Below are 16,624 nucleotides of genomic sequence, written 5' to 3'. Positions count from 1 at the left end.
ATCCTCCAACACCAAACCAGAAATAGCAGTGCAGTAGGCGAGCACCTCATCATTGTCACACTACGCAGCCGCCAGGGCAGTATAATCAATACCCGGAGCCACCTCATTGACGGCATGGATGGCAGCGCGGGACAATGCATCTGCAACTAGGTTGCTCTTCCCAGCAACGTGCCGGATGCAAGTCGTGTATTCCGAAATGTAAGCCAAATGGCGTTGCTGCTGTGCTGACCAGAGATCCGAGATCTTTGCGAAAGGAAAAGTAAGCGACTTGTGATCTGTGAAAGCGGTAAAATCCCAGCCCAATAAAAACCCCAGAAATGGTGAATAGCCAGGAAAAGCTAGAGTACGAGCTGGATCCCAACAACAGTGTCCGGAGCATCAACCGTCAGGGCAATCGGAGCATCAGCTCGTGGATGGACCAACACCGTCGCCTTCTCCAGCGCTTCCTTTGCGCCCTCAAATGCAGCCATGGCCTCATCATCCCACACCAGGTCACGCTGCTTGCTGGACAGGAACTTAAATAATGACCGCATAATCCAATCAGCCACAGGTATGAAACAATTGCAAAAATTGACCATCCCGACAAACTCCTGCAGCCCACGCACCATGGATGGTCAAGGAAACTGCCGAATGGCCAAAACCTTACTCGGGAGCAGCACCACCCCCTGCGGTGTAACATGATGCCCCAGAAAAGTGATGGAACTCAGAACAAATTTACACTTTGCGAGGTTGACGGCCAGTCCATACTCACTGAGACACTGACAGAGGACACGGAGGTGGGCACAGTGCTCCTGGCGAGAGATACTTGCTGTCAGCTGGCGGCTGGCGAAGAAAATGAACAAGATGACCAGCTGTGTCCAGATCCAAGGCCCTGACCACATAATAATATTTTGTGTCATCAGCAGTAATGTGCCGAATATGAATTTGAGCCTTGGCCTGCTCAAACCATATGTGCGGCTGCGATGTCCAAAACACGGGCAATTTAACCACAATGGGTCTGCGATTGCATCGGGCTGTTTGCTGCTTGCATTGTGTGATCCAAAACCACAGTTTGGAAAACGTCGAGGTCACCAATAAAGCGCGATAAAGGAGTTGCTGAGCCCAGAGCAACTGCATGTGTCTGCAGCAGGGCACATGCTCTACTTCGTTTCTAACCCCGCCCCTCAGTCTCGTGCCTCTTATCACATGATGAACGAGGGTTCGATTAATCAGTGGCCCGACCAGCAGTTCGCACCACAGTAGCATAATTATCGCAGTCGCCATATACTTTCCAAAACCACACGAGCCAATCAAATCCTGCAGATGCCAGTGTTGATCCATTCAAGTAAAATTTACAACAGTAAACTCCTCCCTTGTGACCCGTTAAAGCAGTGCTTCTTAAACTGGTGAATAGTTCACCCAAGGCTGAATGAAAATTATTTGGGGTGAATGAAGGGTGAATTACTTAATTTATCCAGATATTTATATATATTTTTCTATTGCTGATTTTAAATTGTCTGACAATAATCTTAGTGTCTGTAATAAGGTAAAATTCCTAGGGCATATTATTACAGAACAAATTACAGATGATGAGGATATTTATAGGTAACGACGCATGCTCTATGTACAGGCGAATATTCTCTTGCGTAAATTTGGTGCATGTGCAGATGTGGTGAATATTCCGCTATTTAGAGCATACTGCACACCACTCTACACTGCGCACCTGTGGTCGAACTATGGAAAGACAAGTTTGCAGAGACTAAAGGTGGCATATAACGATGCCATGAGAACACTGCTAAGGAAACCTAGATGATGTAGTGCCAGTAATATGTTTGTGGCTGCAGGAGTCAGTACTTTAGAAGCTATCCTAAGAAATCACAAGTATAAATTCATTTGCAGGATAAATGACTCTAAAAATGCAATTATTGTGGCCTTGTCAAACATAAGGGTTAGCACTACACGCTACAAATCCCAACTGTGGAGACACTGGTATCGTTGTCTCATTGTAGGACATTGACCATTCTTTTAATCTGGATTTTTAACTTATGTATTGTGGGTTTTTTTAAATATAATTTAATGATGATTTTATAAGTAATATACTAAGATTTTCTATGTACTTTATGATATTTTTTAATCTGAAATGCATTTTTTGTAATGTATTATTGCCCCTTGTCTGGATCTCGAGTCTGTAAAAAAGTTTATTTTTATTATTATTATTATTATTATTATTATTATTATTATTATTATTATTATTATTATTATTATTGCAGTCAGGCTGTAAGTAGGTGTTAAGTGGGGATTGGAGAGGGATGGGTGGGAAAGGGCCCGATCTTTGCAGACTGGAGTCAGGCTTTAAGTAGGTGTGAAGCGTTGTTTGGGGGGGAGGGGCTAACAGGGTTAAGTTTCTGTTTATCGAACCTGCAGTAGAACTCGGTCAGCTCATTTTTACTCGAATTTGCTGATTTTCTTTTTCCTGCAAATTAAGACACTATGTCTTTGTTGAAGTACCTAAAGAAACCAGCTCTAGAGTAAGAGTGTGCAGAAGGAAATAGTTAATTTCTGAAAAAACGTGAAACGAAGGAGGTATGTTCAGGAGACAAGTTACTGTGAAGGGAGAGCAAGGTTACATAAAAGCAATGCATTTCAACCATGATTTTTAGCTGGCCAAATTGTGTTACATGATTTCTATATTTGAACATTTGGATCGGCTCAACGTCACTTCAAGGTAAAAGAGTTGACATCTTCGATGTCCTTGGGAAAATAGAACCCATGAAAATGAATATCAACATGTGGTATAGTAACATTTGTAAAGGCAATTTCTCCAATTTCCCACATTTGTAATGCTTCCTCAAAGAGTGTGAGTGGGAAAGAAAAACAACCTGATCTGGAGAAAACACAACGGCATCATTCCGACCATCTGCAGTTGCTGTCTAAAAATTGTGAAACATACTTTCCTCAGAAGCATCTGCAGGACTTGGAAAATCAGATGTGGATAGTTAATCCTTTTATCACCAGCCACATCAAGTGAGCAGATTTTGGGGAAATGTCAGAATTGTTGATGGAGCATCATTATAACTTCACTCAAAACTCATCTTTGGAGATGTACTCCTACTATGGAGACTATTGGGTTGGATTACTTGCTTGGAACAAATCAATTGCCTTGAAGGCCCTTCAACCACTAGTAATGACAACAATTTCCATGCCTGAACAAGGATTTTCGACCTTGGTAGAACTGAAATCCAAAAAATGGAATTCACTTCAGTATGTTGATTATGTAATGTGGGTTGCTTTGAAGAAGGAAATTCAACTTCAGTTTGAGAAGCTTGTCACAGGAGTACAGGAACATCCTAGTCATTGATGATTAAAAAAAAAAACATACATGTTAGTGTAGCAGTATACCGCTTGTAAGTTGTTTGTGGTAATCATACATAATAAGAAAACATTGTTTCTAAGTATCTAATTCTAAGTTTTAAGACAGTTGTTCACTAACTTTACTTTATACTAGAAAAATACAAATAATTTTTCTGTTCTTAATTTTTTTGTCACTCCTCGTTAGGAGGATGGGAGGGCGCCAGATATTCAGAACTGAGCAAGAGACAATGTTGTGATGATGTTTTGAGCATGCATGTGACATATACATGTCAGTACACATGCACAACTTTTAAAATATACCTGGATTTGGAAGAGCCAGCTTCTGGAGAGAAGTATACCAAATATGGCAAGTTGATATTTGGTAGTATTGTAAGCTTTCGTCGGGGAGAGTTATGGAAAGTTATGATAGTTGCATACCATTATATTTTACTTCGGAGTCATGTGAGTGACTATGTGAAGAAGCCCGTTCAGCCGCACGTGCGTCATTACGTCAGACGCATTACGTCAGACGTATTACGTCAGACGCATTACGTCAGACGCATTACGTCAGGCAGCCGGTTGGGGCAGCAGCTCCCCAGCCCGGTAAGTTTAAACTTCAGGTAAGCTGGTTTTCTTACCTATTTTATTCCCTGTAGGAACCTCTTGTTCCAGAGGCTTCCTGCCGGAGGATTCGCGAGGCCCAACGAGGGAAACAGCTATGGGCTGTGGGGAAACCCCGGTTCTTGCCGCCAAGAGCGGGTAGCTGGAGAATGTCGATGTCACGAAGTGGGTCGCTGATGGGTGGTCAGTGGCTTCCAGGCGCTCCGGGTGCCGGGAGGGTTCCCTCCGATAGGCACAGAGACACTGGGATTCCGAAGGAGGGGACCTCCAGTAGGCCGGGTGAAAGAGGGCATTTCCCTCTGATATGAATATTTAAGCTGGGGTTTCCCATGGAGGGGACCGCCAGCAGGCCGGGTGCCGGGAGTGGTTTTCCCTCCGACGATATGAATGTTAATGCTGGGGTTCCCGTGGAGGGGACCTCCAGTAGACTGGGAATCTGGAGGGGTTTTCCCTCCAAAATAAATATTTATGCTGGGGTTCCCGTGGAGGGGAGCTCCAGGAGACCGGGAGTCGGGAGGGGTTTTCCCCCGATATAAATATATATGCCGGGCATCGGGAGGGTTCCCCGATATACAGATAGAGGCTGGGGTTCCCGTGTAGGGGAATCCAGTAATTATGCGGCTTGCAGATTGCATGGGTCCCCAGGTAAGGGTTTAAGGGACCGGAACGGACAGCCCTGGGGCTGGTAGGGGTTTTCCCTCTGGTAATATATAAGGGTGCTGGGATTCCCGGGGGAGGGGAAATCTACCAGCTATGCGGTGCCCAGACCGCAGAGGTCCCCAAGATATGGGGTAAATCGACCCAAGTGGTCAGTCCTGGTGCCGGGAGGGTTCCCTTCCGGTAAAAATAAATAATGTGGAAGTTGGCCAGGATGGAGCATTATTGAGAGGAGGCTCAAGATAGATACACCCTAACATCAGGAGATATGGCAGTGTTGGGCAGATGGGAGAGCCCTTGCCAACAGTGCCTTGTAACAGGGCTGCATTATGGGGATGCCGAATTTATGGCAGTGCCAGCCTATTGCTTTAGGCCATGTCAGCAGTGCCTTATACAGGGCTGCTTAAATGTATGGCAGCAGCAACTGTAGAAGGGCTGCAATGATGTCTCCCTCATGGAGGAGGTGAGCTTACCGGGGCATTTTCTGACCCTGAAGGGTGGGCCTGTTGGAGAGGCCATGCCAGCAGCGCCTTGTAGTAGGGCTGCTTAATTTCTCCCTTATGGAAGAGGAGAACTTGCTGGGTCAGTGCAATCTGATGCCGAGGCTGAGGGTATAGCGTGGAGCATACCTCAAGGAATGAAGGGCACATGTCAGAGGTACGATTTCCGGCAACAAGGTTGCCATCACAACAAAATGCAGTGATCACCACTATCAGGGGACGTTAGAGCCACCCGCCGAATATTCTATTCAGGTAAGACCTATTCCACAGGCAAAACCTGAAGGGAGAAGCATAAACTGTTGGACCAATTAGGCCAACAACGAGTAAGGATTCATAATTTAGGGGAAAACGCACCCCACGGGTTCATCGGCAGGAAGCGGTTCACTGAAGCTGGTAGCAGCATTAAAGCTGACCAGAGTTACTCTACAACTAAGTGACCACGAACAAGTTGGTAAGATTTACAATTGGTTGTGCAATACACAAATGATTGAGGCACTGTTATCTACTCAGAGGCATTTAACCAGGTAAACTGGACAATACTAGTATTCCAAGAAGGTTGGAATTTGGCCAGAAGAGTGTTGAGCCAGGTCCAGTATTTTAGCCAGGTTGCCTTCGAGACAGGCTCGGAGATATGGGGAATTGTTTTTCAAGGCAAGGTCAGAATTATGGCAAGAGTTGTCTTGGGACATGTGAGAATTATCGGAACCGGGTCAGAGTTGCCATTCAGGGCAGACTCGAAATTATGCCAGGTGTGGCCTGTTCATTATGAAAGAAGGGTGATGAAACTAATTTCATAGGGCATTGCTATGATGAGGCAATTTAACAGTATGATAACAATAAATCATTCAAAGGACCACTCAGAGTTCAAAAACACTTGTGATGTATTTTCTGGATTATATTTTGATGCTGTATTTGGCTAAAACCCACTCAGTCTCAAGCTACTTGAGAAATTACTCTCTCCTAGCCAGTAAATTAGGTTGTTATCAAATGGATAGTTGGCCTGTGACTCAGCCCTGGGCAATAGATTGTAATCAATGGAAACCTGGAACAGCCTTGTGGTTATAAAGCAGTTTATATTCATTAGACAAACTGGCAGTGTAATAGATGTGATGCAGCTGTGCAAGATTGAGAACTGACAGCATGCTTAATGACAAACAATAAGGGTCATTGATAATACAACTTGCTATTACCATCTGAAGCTAATAAAGCCACTATGATGGACAAACAGTATTCAGCATTGCTCTAGTAGTTGTTCAATAAATATGTCATTCTAATGCAAAAAAGATGCTATGGTTTAAGGTGAGAACATGTGAATGTCATCTCTAGTTGGAGGTGCAGGAGATTTGCATAAGTTATTAACTCTTCAGTATTGGTATCAACTATCTATAGACCCTATGTGCATTTATGGGTTAAAGAATGATTGAGTGAATATGCATAGGTGCATGCTCAACTTCATGTTGATACCCTAAGATGTGGCATATGATAAGTACGAGGGTGCAATCAGGGAATGATCCTGTAAAAGGTACATAATCTCATTTGCCACTGTAGTATCATTAAGTACAGATCAATGACAACACAGAATTCAATGACAACACAGAATGGGTGTTGGACCACGCAGTATTTATGAAATTCTGATTCAATGTAACTCCGAATATAGATATGTTGTTTTCATGCCAGTTTAAAGGTTGCAAATTGTGTGGCATAACAGTGGCGAAAGATACATTCTCGCTACAAGCATGAGGAATAGTCTTTTATGTCTTCCTCCAAGTTGCTTTATGAGTCGGGTCTTGAAAAAGAGTCATCAAGAGTCGCTTTAGGTTCCAGCTGTGGAATTGGCCTATGCAGTTTGATTCCCGATTTGTCGGGAATAATAATAATGCAACATTATATGGTTATTTAAACATAACTTGCTGGTCCAGCCTGCAGCTTGAGAGATCAGCCGTTGCATAATAGAATCAATATATGTTCTACAGATTCTCAATAGACTGCTTACGGCTTGGGTTTGTCATGCCTATTATTGTATGTATTCACAGTGCTGGAATGGTACCAAAAAGCGGTACTTTGCTGCTTCAGGAGATGGGAAGCGTTTGTTTAATGGTCATGTTATATTTAAAATGGTACAGATTCTGAGTTATTGCAGTTCATTTAAATGGTCTTTGACAATATTGAATTATAGGATCATTAACTGTGCCAAGGGGCTTTCCATCAGACTTACTGCAGCTAATAAGGTCCAAGTTGTTGGGTTCACCTCGGATATCGAGTTAGTAAAGGATATCTGTTACACAGGTTTCCCAGGACAAGTACAATGTAGTATGGGAGATTGACATTGTGTAACACTATTTTAACCACGGGGTTCCACCTACATTCTTAGCTTTGATCGGACCTCATTAGATAGTTATCCTCCTGACGCTGGTTAGTGCAACAGGTCACTCATTACATTATGGTGACAGGAGAGGATGATTACATCTGCAAATATATGCATAGTATTTTATGCTATAATTAATTTAAGCAGAGCAGTAGGGGTGTCAGGTCTCAAAATAGCTCAAGACATACCCAGAGATTTCTCGTTATGTGGGGACACACATATACAACAATACGTCGAGGTCACCAAGAGCCTTTGAGACCCTGAGCTAACTAGAAACATAGAAACATAGAAAGTAGGTGCGAGAGCAGACCACCAGGTCCATCGAGCCCGCACCGCCATTCGCTCATGGCTGAACACTAAACAGACACACTTACCCACAAACAGTAGACACAAGACACAGAACACAAGACACTACCCTCCCCTTTATACCGCTATCACCCCTCTCCACCCCAAGAACCTCGTGATCTCCTGGGGGAGGCAAAAAACCGGATAAAAACCCAGGTCCAATTCGGGAAAAAAAAACGGGAAATTCCTCTCCGACCCCAATCTAGGCGATCGACACTTGTCCAGGAGATCACTCAGGTCTTACTATACTAACCATACCTAGGTCCATATCCCTGCCCTCTCCCCGTAGCCCCTTATCCCCTTGGCAGCTAAAAAACCATCTATTTTAGTCTTAAATATATTTAAAGTTTCTGCTTCCACTGCTCCCTGGGGCAGTGAATTCCATAAATTAACCACCCTCTGGGTGAAGAAGTTCTTCCTCATCTCAGTTTTAAAAGAGCCCCCCCTTATTCTGCAACTATGTCCCCTAGTTCTAGTTTTCCCGATCATCGGGAACATCCTCGGTGCATCCACCCGATCAAGGCCCCTCACGATCTTATATGTTTCAATGAGATCGCCTCTCATTCTTCTAAACTCCAAAGAGTAGAGTTCCAGCCTACTTAACCTTTCCTCATATGTCAATCCCCTCATTGCAGGAATTAATCTTGTAAACCTTCGCTGCACTGCCTCCAGGGCTAGTACATCCTTTCTTAAGTATGGACCCCAGAACTGTACACAGTATTCCAAATGTGGTCTCACTAATACTGTGTACAGCTGCAGCAAGACCTCCGTGTTTTTATACTCAATCCCCCTAGCAATAAAGGCCAAAACTCCATTGGCCTTCCTGATTGCTTGCTGCACCTGCATACTAACTTTCAGTGATTCATGTACTAATACCCCTAGATCCCTTTGCGATGCATTACAACGCAGCGCCTCTTCATTTAGAAAATAACTTGCCCTATCATTTTTTTTCCCAAAGTGAATGACTTCACATTTATTAGTATTAAATTTCATCTGCCAAGTTGTTGCCCACTCACCTAGCTTATCTATATCCTTTTGCAGACTCTTCCTATCCTCCTCATCCCCTACTTTTGCTCCCATTTTTGTATCGTCCGCAAATTTTGATATATTACACTTGGTTCCCTCCTCCAAATCATTTATATAAATTGTGAACAACTGGGGTCCCAGCACCGACCCTTGCGGAACCCCGCTAGTTACCGGTTGCCATCCCGAGTATGAACCATTTATCCCCACTCTCTGCTTCCTATTTGTTAGCCAATCCTCTACCCATGCTAATATATTACCCCCAATCCCATAATTTTTTATTTTTAGCAATAGTCTCTTATGTGGCACCTTGTCAAAAGCCTTTTGGAAGTCCAAGTATACCACATCCACCGGTTCCCCTTTATCCACCCGGGTTGTTACTTCCTCAAAGAATTCGAGCAGATTCGTTAAACAGGACTTCCCCTTCACAAAACCATGTTGGTTCTGTCCGATGAAGTCATGTTTATCCAAGTGCCCCGTTAGTGTTTCTTTAATAATTGTCTCTAACATTTTACCCACCACCGATGTTAGACTAACCGGTCTATAGTTACCCGCCTTCTGTTTACTTCCTTTTTTAAATATAGGTGTTACATTGGCCATTTTCCAATCCACTGGGACCGTTCCTGCCTCCAGGGAGTTTTGGAAAATTATCACCAATGCATCCACAATCCCCACCGCTATCTCCCTCAAGACCCTTGGATGTAATCCATCAGGCCCAGGGGATTTATCCTCCTTCAGTCTCATCAATTTCCCTAATACCACCTCCTTGGTGATCTTAATAGTATTAAGCTCCTCCATTCCTACCGCCCCCTGTTTATCCAGCGTTGGAATATTTTTTGTGTCTTCTATGGTGAAGACTGATACAAAATACTCGTTTAATGCCTTTGCCATTTCCATGTTCCCCACCAACAACTCTCCAGTCTCACCCTCCAATGGACCAACGTTCACCTTAGCCACCCTTTTTCTTTTTATATAGCTATAAAAACTCTTACTATTAGTTTTTATGTTGTTCGCTAAATTCCTTTCATAGTCTATTTTCCCCGTCTTAATTAATCTCTTAGTTATTTTTTGCTGACCTTTAAATGCTTCCCAATCCTCTACCCTCCCACTATCTCTGGCTACCTTATATGCCCTTGCCTTCAGCCGAATACTATCCTTTATAGTTTTACTGAGCCATGGCTGACTGTTCTTACCCTTACCCCTTTTTTTCTTCATAGGAATAAATTTTTCTTGAAGGTTATACAGTATACCCTTAAACGTACACCACTGCTCATGTACCGTCTTATTGCTTATCTAACAACTATGATTGTTAGTTACTAAAGACGTTATAAGAACCTATCTGCTCAGATCTTGTCAGGTGTTAAAACGGAGTTGAGGTATGCAGGAGTAGATACTGATCTGGATCTCGCTCCACTAGGGCTGCTATAACAGCAGCAACAAGGATTAATTACATTGCGCTGGACCACATCCTAATTTGTAGTGTGGTCAAACAAACAATATTTCAAACATGTTATAATAACCCGTTGCCAGACCAGAGGTATTCTCAATTTATGTTATGTTCTGTTATAGGTTCCATCCGGATGAGAGATGTGACTATTGTTATTGCTTATTTAACAGCATCAGCATGTTTAAATCTATGTCATGACTGTATGCATTATGAATGTTTTCCATCATTTGTCAATGAGGCAGTTGTGGTTGTGTAGACTTGTTTCTCATGGCATGAAATCACAGAGCTTTGAAATCTTCACGTAGTCACTCGCGTGAATCTGAATTAAAATAGTAAGATTAAACGAGAATTTACCAGTTTGAAGTTTGATCTGTATTTTATGAGGAGTTACGATGAGGGGTTACGTGCCCTCCGCTCCCAGCCCTCATTAAGATCATCTGGTAGTTCTAGTCTTCTTTCATCTTACTATCATACTTCAGTCACTATTATTATCTGTGATTTCACACTGCTGCTTTGAAGATTGACGCACGTGCGGCTGAATGGGCTTCTTCACGTAATCCCTCATCGTAACTCCTCATAAAATACAGATCAAACTTCAAACTGGTAAGTTCTCATTTAATCTTACTATTAAATCACATATTTCATGGTTTTTGAGCTAGTTTTCCAAGAAAAAAAAGTAGTAATCAAAGCCCGAAAGGGTAGGCAGGGGCTGAAGCCCAGTGTTTACGTTGGAATGGTTTTTTTATCATTTCCAGAATGATTTTCCAACTTCAGTTCATGTGATGAATAAAATTGACTTTGACTTTGACCATATGACTGCTGACCACAGCCAGCACAGATTGACCCACCATAACCTGAACTATGCATCAGCGAGATCAAACTAAACTTAACACATTAAAAGTGAAGCTAAAGTGACACTGGTATATTCCAAATATAAATCTTGGCCCTTGTTCAAGTTGTCAGATGGCTTGCTTTTAATGAGGGAACTTTACGAAAGTGAAAGATGCTGATGCGGGTGACAACCGGCTGATTTCCATCATAATCACCTAAAATGATGTGGATGTACAAAGAGACAGTGAATTTATGAAGCTGCGCACAAATTTGGAAGTGATGATTTTTTTCCTGAGATCAGTGAACAAGGCAATCACAGAGAAAAGTACATGTAAAATCTACTTACTGTATTTAGGCAACTTCTCTATCGGCACAGATGTTTGGAAAAATGGATTAAAAAAAAAAAAGATCAACCTTGGGCAAGAATAACCTGTTTTTGGTCAGAGCTGCAGGGAATTTTAATGTGTTTCCCTAAGCCAGTTATCTTTTCAGATAAAATGCCAAAGTACAATCTCCATGACTTACCATGCTATTGGATATCCTAATGGGCCTGTCCCACTTAGGTGATTTTTTAGGCGACTGAAGGAGAGTATGCAGTCAGAACATGGTCACCACATGTTCGTGGGTGGTTGCTGGGGAGTCGCCTTTTTGGTCGTGATGACTTCCCGCATTCTGAGAACTAGTCGCGGCCTCATTATGGTCGCCGTGAATTTTCCAACATGTTGAAAAATTATTGGCGACTAGAATGAAGCCGTCATGGAGAGTAGTGAGAATTCTCCATCTGTAGGTGGGTCGCCAGGAGGTCCTAGTGGTTTGCCAGGAGGTTGAAGTTTCTCGGAGGTTCTCGTAGGTTGTAGCCGGTGCTGACCGCTGAATTTCATTGGCTCATTGGGGAAAAAGAAACAGTAGTTTTCAGAACCAAGGATAACCGATCGGTAATGTTAAATGTCCGCCGAGCTTCACAGCTGTGTATCTCTGATTTCTTAAAAGTTGGCTCCACTCCTTCTCCCCCCTCTTTTAAAGGATTTGCCGTACACTGTGCTTTAGCCATTTTTTTACAGCGCCAACCTTCCTGTTCATCGCAGTGTGTGTATATTTCAACTTGGCTTTGCATCGTGTGAATTTTTTAGACGGCGCTCCCCCCGCTTGCCTTGTCCCCTGCCTGCATAACAGGCTGGTGAAGTAAGCAATGTGTTTGTGTGTGTGTGTGTTCCACTCTGACAGTCACCATTCCAGTTGCCGGTTTTTCAGGCAACTGCCGGCGACTTGACAGTCACCAGCAGTCCGCTGAAAAATCGCCGAAGTGGGACAGGCCCATGAGGTAGAAATTGCTCTTTGTTACAGTAAAATGGTCACCTTCAAGTGTGCACATGCAATCATTTCAGGAGATAAAAACAGTCATTAGGTCCCTTATTACTAAGTCATTGGCTTAGTATAGAGAAACTGCCAGTGTTATGAACCCTACGATATGAACATTGATTTATCTAACTTTACATAACTCCTGCATTCCTAGTCATCTTATTAGTTCCACTGTTCGCCTCCATGTATCCCAGTTGTTAGTACATCTTCCTCAGCCAACAATGGGCCATTATGGACTCCACCCTTCCTGGTTGCTGGTGCTGTTTTGTTCTGTCCTTCTCCATCTTTCAGTCTGAAAAAGGTTTCCAACCCAAAATGTCACCAATTCCTTTTTTTTTTTAAATTAGAAGCAATGTAGTAGTATAGACCACGGCATATGACAAAATACATTTAATGTACATTTTCTATTTTTAATTTAACAACAGAAAAGTAGAACAAGAGAGAAAGAGCAAGAAAGAGGGAGATTGAAATAAATAGTGATGTGTAAACGCCTAGACTAGGAGATAGTGCAGTCCAGGAGTGAACGAGTAAAAGCCTATAGAAGAGCAAGAAGACAAAAACCAAAAATAATAAAGAAAAAAAAAAAAACCCTTATTTGTTGATATACCTGCTTCATTTCTCACCACACCCATCACCCTGTTTGTGAATCAGTTTAATTCCAGAGTTGTGTTGCACTACACTATACTTTTAATTTTTTTTATTTTTAATTTATTTTTATTAGAAGTACAGTAAATTACAGTAATACACATCACATATATCTTATTACATTTGTTGTACCACTTTGTTTTTTGAGCTTTAAAAAAGGTAGAAATAAAAGAAGTAAGGAAAGTGAGCAAGAGTCGTGAAGGTGCAGGAAAGTGTTGGGAAAAGAAAGCCCCTTAGAGAAGAAGTTAGAGAAGGAATTAAAGAAAGGAAATAGACCCTTGAAAGAGAAGAAAAAAAAGAAGAAACAATCGCTCTATTGTAACACAAAACTCCGCAAAAAAGGATATACCAACCGTGTTTTTTTTACCCCCCGTTACCAGATCCTGGTACAATTTATTTTTAAAATCACTATTGCACCTTATGCTTGTAATAGTTCTATAAATGCAGACCACGTCTTTTGGAAGTGGTCTGCTTTGCCTGCTAGGAGGAGTTTCATTTCTTCCAGGTGTAATGTTTCGAACATGTTTGAAATCCACATTTTGAGTGTTGGTATTGGAGCGTTTTTCCAGAATTTGAGTATAAGCTTTTTTCCCATTATTAGCCCGTAATTAAGTAAGTTCTTTTGAAACACGTTTAGTTCTGGGTTACCTTCCGATATTCCAAAAATGATCCATTCTGCTTTTGGTACAAGTTTTATTTAAATTCATTTTGTGAAGATTTCAAATATTTGGTTCCAGAATTTTTGGATTTTTATACAAAAAACAAAAGAGTGCGCTATGGTAGCTTCTTGTGACTGACATTTATCACAAGTGGGTGAGACATTGGGGAAAAGTTTATTTATTTTAGTTTTTGAATAATATAGTCTATGTAATGTTTTGAATTGAATTAGATTATGTCGTACGTTGATCGAGCATTTATGCACGTATAGTAAGTGTTTATCCCAGCTCTCTTTTGAATTTTTTATAGCTAGTTCTTGTTCCCAGTCTCTTCTAATACCATCGGTTGTAGGTATTTCTATATTTAAAATAATGTTGTATAAGTATGATATTAGATTTGCTGATTCAGCCTTTGTCTTCACTATACTATACTTGTAATGAATCAATAAAAGGAGACCATATCTTTAAAAATTGCTCTGATTTTCTTGCTAAGACGAGTCTCATATCTTCAAGATGTAGCGTCTCAGACATGCTTGTGATCCACATTTTAAGCGTTGGGGTAGATGCAATTTTCCAAAATTTAAGTATAAGTTTTTTTGCCATTATCAAGCCGTAGTTAAGGAAACATCTTTGAAATATTGATAGCTCAGAGCAGGCACCTGTTGTTCCAAAAACAATCAATTCTGTATTGGGGTCCAGTATTGTTTTTAATAATTTTGAGAAGATTTCAAAGATTTCTTTCCAAAATGTATGGAGTTTTATGCAAGAGGCGAAGGAGTGTGTTATAGTTACTTCTTGTGATAAACATTTGTCGCAGATGGGAGATACATTTACGGAATCAGAATTTCAATTTAGGTTTTGAGTAATATAGTCTATGTAGTATTCTAAATTGGATTAGAATATGTCTTACATTAATCGAACAGTTATGTACATATAGAAGATATTTTTCCCATCTGTCTTTGGAAATTTTTGAACTTAATTCCTGTTCTCACTCTCTTCTAATTACATCTGACAATGGAATTTCTATATTTAGAATGATATTGTACAAGTATGATACTAAATTATTTGATTCTGCATTTCTATTCATACCTTCATCTAATATATCTGGCAACAGGGTTTGATTATCGTGGGTATATATTTTCAAATAATCTCGAATTTGAAGATATCTAAAATATTGATTACCTTTCAGATTGTATTTGGATTGTAATTTCTGAAATGATAAGTTTCCCATTTTGTACAAATCTCCAACCTTTTTCATTCCTAGTCTTTATGAGTGGATAAACGTTTTATCTATAATGGATGGATTGAATGACGGATTATTAGCTATTGGAGAAAGAAGAGATAGATTTCTTAATTTAAGAGTAAGTTTAATTTGTCTCCAAATTCGTAAAATACTATGAATAATCGGGTTTTTCATGTATATTGAAAAATTCCTTTTCTTCAGAGATGCTGCTTGACCCGTTGAGTTGCCCCAACATTTTGTGTCAATCTGCCAGTGTTCATATCCTTCACTGGCATTAATCAACCTTGATGCAAGTCAAAAGCACTATTTAAAAGGCAGCACTGCTTGCATATAATCACCTAGCATTAAAGAATTGTAAAAATGATGGATAAATGTGAAATTGTAAATGAAACCCATGATTTTGGATCTCACATTATCCCAATATATTTGAGTGTTCTATTAGTAGACGTTCTCCATGCAGTCAATGGTGGAGGTTATCAAGGAGGACTACATAACATCAGTGGGCAGAAGTGATAGAACAGCATCAGGGGAGACTCTTTGCCAAGATAGGAATTAAATAAATGAGCACATCGCTGCCTTTCCTGCAATAAATATAAATGAATATACTGAAGAAAGTTGAATGCATAATGAAAGACAATGTCAAAGACATTATGGCAGGAGGGTACTGCTTAAGCTGAAGTGTTATTAAAACACGTATTCATGAACAATGCTGGTGCTTTAAGAGACAAATCAGTTGTCACCATTTCACCTCATCATGAAGGACTAATTCACGTCCGTCCCCTTGAGTTCTTAGCCAGCATCAGAACATAAAGGGACATTGAAACTTCCCCCCAGGCAAGAAGCATCAGAGATGGGCACCCACACTCTGCAATATGAGATTCAACCCAAGCATAGCTGGGAAGGGATAATGCAGAAAGAGGAACAATGTGCATTATAGTGCTCCTGCTGAAGATACAGACAACATAAGAAACCTTACAGCAGGTTCTTCTGCAAGCATTTGCAAGTCTGTGCCCAGAAAGTGCCTTGTGGTAGAGAATATGAGAGGAGGCCAGCAGCAACTATGTTGACCTCTAGCATTTATTTTGAGGGCTTGTATACAAAAACAGGAATGCAACGTTGAGGCTCTATAAGGTGCTGGGAAGGTCACATTTAGAGCAATTTTGGGCACAATATATGAGGAAGGATGTGCTGGCTGGAGAGGGTCCAGCAGAGATTTACAAGAATGATCCCAAAAATGTGTAGGTTAACCTATGCTGAGCGTTTGTCAGCACTGGGCCTGTACTTGCTGGAGTTTAGAAGAATGAGGGGGGCCCCTCATTGAAACATACAGAATAGTGAAAGGCTTGGATAGAGTGGATGTGGAGAGGATGTTTTTACTCATGAGAGTGTCTAGGTCATGGCCTCAGAATTAAAGGACGTTCTTTGAGAAAGGAGACAAGGAGAAATGTCTTTAGTCAGATAGTGGTGAAACTGTGGAATTCTTTACCACAGAAGGCTGTGGAGGTGGTCAGTGGATGTTTTTAAGGCTGAGATAGATGGATTCTTGATTATTATGGGTGTCTGAGGTTATGGGGAGAAGGCAGGAGAATGCGGTTAGGAGGG

General features: G+C 41.3%; 1 pseudogene; it reads right to left on the bottom strand.

Annotated features, from left to right (window-relative positions):
• Window positions 1-16,624, bottom strand: part of LOC129696059 (U5 small nuclear ribonucleoprotein 40 kDa protein-like) — an 80,947-nt pseudogene that overhangs the window by 2,545 nt on the left and 61,778 nt on the right.

Source organism: Leucoraja erinacea, chromosome 4 (genome assembly GCF_028641065.1).
Source record: "Leucoraja erinacea ecotype New England chromosome 4, Leri_hhj_1, whole genome shotgun sequence".
Taxonomy (NCBI): Eukaryota; Metazoa; Chordata; class Chondrichthyes; order Rajiformes; family Rajidae; genus Leucoraja; species Leucoraja erinaceus.
Note: the sequence above shows the minus strand (reverse complement) of the source record. Positions and strands in the feature narration are given on the sequence as shown.